The sequence below is a fragment of the Anastrepha obliqua genome, chromosome 1, assembly GCF_027943255.1.
Source record: "Anastrepha obliqua isolate idAnaObli1 chromosome 1, idAnaObli1_1.0, whole genome shotgun sequence".
Classification (NCBI taxonomy): domain Eukaryota; kingdom Metazoa; phylum Arthropoda; class Insecta; order Diptera; family Tephritidae; genus Anastrepha; species Anastrepha obliqua.
In genome coordinates this window covers 63,020,867-63,026,662 of record NC_072892.1, presented here as the reverse complement: position 1 = coordinate 63,026,662, position 5,796 = coordinate 63,020,867, and the positions used below count along the sequence as shown (strand labels likewise).

Below are 5,796 nucleotides of genomic sequence, written 5' to 3'. Positions count from 1 at the left end.
ATTATGATAATGAAAGAAAACGGGTGGCATGACTTTCAGTTTTGACCGACTTTAACATGGTTTTTTGGGTCTCGGTTCATCTGGATAGCGCCATCCAGCCGCCTCTTGACTGGTTTGCATGTCAAACTCATATACCCACGTCTCATCACCTGTTATGATGCGCTGGATAAACGTTGGGTCTGAATTCACTTGCTCAAGCATGTCTTCAGCCACCTGCTTCCGATGAATTTTTTTAAAGAAAGGCAACTCTCGCAACTGATTTCGTAAATGTTGCGAATTGATTCGTGAGACACGCTAAGGTCACGAGCTACCTCCCTCAAACTTAAATGATGGTTTTTCAGTACCATTTCCTTGACTTTGTCGACGCTTTCATCCGTTGAAGACGTTAATGGGAGACCAGATCGGGGCAAATCTTCCACCACTTCTCGGCCCTCTGCAAAAGCTTTATACCAATCGTAGATCCGTGTTTTTGATAAAGCACACTCGCCATAGACTTTTTGCAACATTTTCAACGTTTCGGCACATGAAATCCCGTTGAAAACACAAAATTTAAGACAAATTCTTTTTTCGATATTTCAAATTCGATTGTTTCGATATTTCAAATTCGATTGTTTCGATTAAGGTAAATTCATGGTTTTCACTCAAGGTGGTGAGACTATTCCCACTTTGTTCCACCACTTTAGAGGTTGTTGTAGCCGAATCCAGTGCCTGGATTGCAGCTTGGCTATCCGAAAGAATAGCGATATTGCCCTTAAATGAGAAACTGTGATTAGTAGCCTACAAACTTCCCCAATTGCCAGTACTTCCGCCTCGAACACACTACAGGCATTGGGGAGACGCACAGATTTTTCAATTCCAAGTCTTTGAGAATATATACCTGCTCCAACACCACAATTCATTTTACTGCCATATGTATAGACTGTAGTAACGAAGCTGTTTAGTGAGAATCCCTGATTCCATTCCTCCTCAGACGAAAAGAGAGTGGCAAAATTCCTGTTGAAAGTTACCGTTGGGACGTTGTAATCAGTTCTCTCTGAGGTTAACTGAGTTTGTCGCAATAATAGACTTGCATGACCATACGTTTTTTCTTTCCAGCGACCCGCTTCATTTAACCTAAATGCACTCATGGTTGCCGTCTTCTTTATATGTAGGTCTATTGGAATAACGTATGTCAGTACATTGGGTAATCTGATTGCACCGATCGTTATTGCACAGGCTGATCTTTGTATTCTGCCGAGTAATTTGGTATTGTAATGTCTCCTTAGAGCTTTCCACCAAACTACCGAACCATACGATAAAATTGGTCGTATAAAAAACCATAATGTATGCTTAGGTTGAAGACCCTATCTTCTTCCAAGCATACGTTTACAGCATAAAGCAATTTCTGCTTTCTTTCAATTTCCAGTTCTTGGACATTTAATTTCCAGCTAAGTTTGGGGTCCAGAATTACCCCTAAGTACTCTGCACTGGGGGAAAGTGAAAGAGTTTGTCCGATGATATTTGGTAAGGTAAAAGTGGGTACCTTATATCTGGTGGTGAAAAGTGCAAGGTGGGTTTTACGCGGGTATAAACTTAGGCCACATCCTGTGGCCCAAGAGTTAAGCTCGCCTAACGTCCTTTGGATGATCCCACTGGTCGTATTGGGACACAGTCCTGGCGCCATTAACACCACATCATCAGCGTACGCCACCGCTTTTACCCCGCCTCTATTAAATTAAGATTTTGCTGGTCACACATAGCCAAAGAAGAGGAGATAATACTCCCCCCCTGTGGACTGCCCCTGTGGACCTTCTTGGTTATGTTGATATTACCCATATTAGCTTTAATGATCCTGGTTTCTAGCATAGAGATGACTCAGTTTTTAATGCAATTTTCCACCTATAAGTCTATCAACGCCCCGTTGGATGGCATCTGTACTAACGTTGTTAAAGGCGCATTCTATATCCAAGAAAGCCGAAATGGTATAATGTTTGTTCTCTAGATAGCCCTCTATTGTTCGGATTACCTCGAGAAGCGCTGTAGATTTGCCTTTAAAGAATGCGTGTTGTGCAATTGATATACCAGAGCCATCCAAAGAGCTTCTGAGGTGTATATCCAAAAGTCTTTCAAAGTCTTGAAGTTCTTCGCTGATTCATGTCCCCTCCTACCTATTTTTGGTATGAAGACGACCTTCAATTGCTCCCAACTATCTGGAATGTGGTCTAAGTTTACACACGCTTTAGAAATTTCCTCTAGCCATGGTAAGATATAATCCAGGGTTTCCTGTAACATCTTTGGAATGATCCTGTCTAACCGCGGCGATTTAGAAGGTGAGAAAAATTTGATTGCTCATGCAACTTTCTCTTTGGTAATTATTTCATTTTATTACCAAAGAGAATTATTAATTACGCAAGATGCAGTGCATTATATTGGCTCCACCTTATATTTTCGCTCCCACTTTCGTGGGCGCTGCTTCCCTGAAAATGTGTGTTTAGCAGAAGTCTAGCAATTCTTGTGCCGTAGCAGTCAGTGCCATCTGGTTTCTTGACTCAAGAAGCCTTTAAATGGTCTTTGGAAAGAACACGGCTGTGCCTAACAGAATTGTTGGAAGATTCGATTGATGAACAAAATTCCCTCCAGCTCTGATTCTTGGCGGCCCTAATTGCCTTCTTGTACTGTCTCCCTCTTTCTCTGTACAATTCCCAATTTCCCGTCAAGTAACTAAGGTTAAACGTTAATCTACATTTTCCCCTTAGTTTTAAGAGCTCACTGCTCCACATAGGAGGGCGAGTGTATTTACTAAGTTTTATGGGACAGGTGATGGTACTTGGAAATTAAAAATGCTGATCTATTTGAGCATTATGAAGGCTTGTAGATAGGATGGCTGCTAACAGATGAAGCGAAAGATAGATTGCGGTGGAGCTTTGATTCACTTGGTGTTTCTAATCGCTTCAGCGTTTGTCACTTCAATCAAAGCGAAGAACAAGCAGATAAACAATTTGAAAAATGTATTCGGTACAGATCATGAAAAATTATTTGTTTATATCACGAATTTCAAATAATGGAATAGAGCCAGATACTACATAGAATATCATATTTTTTGCTAATTTGTGTACTTATTGCATACTTTTTTATTACTACAGCCGCAAATGTTTCTACGACGTTGCTATATAAAATTTTAGTCGCTTTTTAATTGCATGACTCTCAGCATGGCGTCGCGTTATTTACTTGTCTAAATATAAACATTCAACTGATAATTGCAGCTATATAATTGCCATATAATTACTTATTTAATATTAATTACCTAAAAGTGTTGGAGTACACTGAGAGACTACATTTGTGATCGACGAAATTGGGCACTACGATGAGAAGATCATATAATTTGATACCTCTTTACTACTTTGACTCATTATTGTCCTGCAATGTACATTATCTACTTTGTGAAAAACTTTGGGCCGACCTTGTGGCGTTTCAAGACCTAACGAGATATTTTGTCTTATCGACAAAGCCCACCAGCTTTGCTTTAATTATCAGTTCCAGCGTACAGTCATCAAATGCGCGTTGATTTCTCGCAACGATCGTCAGCAAAGCCGCAGATCTGGATGTTTTCGTGAAAGGGGTAACTGCAAACTGGATATCGCTGATTACAAAGTTTAAAACTAGATTAAATGTGATGGTAGAGAGTGTATCTGCTTGTTTCACACCTGTGTCAACATTACATGAGTCTGAGGTTTTTCATTGTATAACCACCTTGTACGTTACTCGTACCAGGGTCATTGATACCAAAGAAACGAGTTTCTGCAGCAGTTTGTTTCTATCAACGCTATCGAAAGCCATTTTATAATCCACAAATAGGCGGTGAATATCAAGACGGTGTTCATAAAATTTTTCAAGAAGTTGGCGCATTACAAAATATTGTTAATCTGTTAGCTCTGAATCCACATTGATGCTCGCCCAAAATATCCTCCTTCACCGGACTAAATCCCCCGCCAAGTGAATACTTTAATACGAATTATGCAATTAACCTCAAATATTTAGCTTTTTGAATAGAGAAAGTAAGAGAAGAAAAGAACTTATGCAATTTACTTTAACCGATCAAAAAACAATTGTATTTGGAGATGCGGGGCATCGATCCCCGTACCTCTCACATGCTAAGCGAGCGCTCTACCATCTGAGCTACATCCCCGTTATATTTGTCACACATTAACACACACACATGTTTGGAACCAAAATCTTAAATTGAAGATAACGGATTATTAACAATGTATTGAAAATCAACGTCAAAGGCAATTGTCGCACTGACTTGAATTTCAATTCAAAATATTGATGCGTATGCGTATTGATATCTGAGTACTACAGATATGTATGTATAGCAACAACTGTAGGTTGAATGGGTACCGAATGTAAATCATCCGCGATAGAATGAAGATGTATGTAAGTAACTAATTTACCCAAAAACTTACTTTATTATTTTCAGTTTATAAAATTCTCCAAAAAAATGCACAACAGTACAAAAATGATTTTGAGTGTTTGGTAAAAAATGGATGGGGTTTTCCTGATACAGAAAAGTGCTATTTCAACTACAAACATAAATCAATATTTCATGCTACCTAAACATACATTTTTCGCTTTTTATTTTCAATGTTTAAAATCCACTTATACAAAAACTTCGAGATATTGAAAATGCAAATAGGAAATACGGATTAATTAAAATTCTGCGTTGTGCCCTAAAGTACAACATGAATTTAAGCATCGGTTCTGCAATCGAATGGTTGCTTATAGCTTCGGCTTAGAAAACCAAGCGTTTTTTGCATTTTAAGTAGAAGGGCGAGGAACTATGCACTTTAATTTTATACTGTTAAAATTTTTCAATCGCATATTTAATGAAAATGTATAACGGGGATGTAGCTCAGATGGTAGAGCGCTCGCTTAGCATGTGAGAGGTACGGGGATCGATGCCCCGCATCTCCAATAATCAATAACTTTTTATTTGAATAAAAATATAACTACGCACAAGGGTTGCTACTTAAATTCTAAGGGAGGGTAAGGGAGAAACGCTAAAAAAAAAACACTTTTTTCATGAATTTATTGTAGCGAAACGGTTCAAGTCAGTTTATTAAAAGTTGTTGCACATTATAAAGTAACATTTTAAGAATATTTGATAAAATTTTCATGTAAAAATATTGCAAAATGAGCGAATGAGAGCACATTACGAAGACGTCTTTTCAAAAATACATTTTGGAGTAGTCAGCATATCTCAGCGTAGAATCATCTGAAATCAAAAAAATCGAATAATTTAGTTAAAGTATGAGTTAAACTTCCCCCCAACGTTTATTTTGACGATTTATTTTCATTTTCAGCCATTTGGTAGTCGTTTGAAGTAAAAAGTGATTTTTGACGAAAAAATTCCGCCATTTTGTAGGTGTAAAACCACCTTAATATAAAAAAAAATGGCGAAAAAAAAACATTGGGAGGAGGTTTTTTATATGTAAAATATGTGTGCAAAATTTCAAAAGGATCGGTTGAGTAGTTGTCAAATGCCAATGAGTACGCACTTTAAAAAAAAAGGTTCGAGAAAACCGCGTTTAAAGTTTGTAACGGACTACGCGCGCAACTGCTGCGTCTCGGCAGATGTTTGAGGCGGCTCGGCTTTATGCTCTATAACTTAAAAAGTTTTGCTCGGATTGACTTAAAATTTTAACACGGTATTTTTGAAATGTTTTACTACAATAACATCACAAAAAAAAAATCGATTTTTATCCCTTATCCCCCCCTTAAGATAGGCAAGTAAAACTAAATATTCGTAGTCAAAAATGC

The 5,796-nt window shown here is 37.9% G+C and overlaps 2 non-coding genes across 2 annotated transcripts; one reads left to right on the top strand and one right to left on the bottom strand.

Annotated features, from left to right (window-relative positions):
* Positions 1-4,092: 4,092 nt before the first annotated feature.
* On the bottom strand, positions 4,093-4,165 carry Trnaa-agc (transfer RNA alanine (anticodon AGC)). Its single transcript has one exon. It is a non-coding gene; the product is annotated as a tRNA-Ala (tRNA).
* A 712-nt stretch (positions 4,166-4,877) lies between these two features.
* Positions 4,878-4,950, top strand: Trnaa-agc (transfer RNA alanine (anticodon AGC)). Its single transcript has one exon. It is a non-coding gene; the product is annotated as a tRNA-Ala (tRNA).
* The last annotated feature ends 846 nt before the right edge of the window (positions 4,951-5,796 follow it).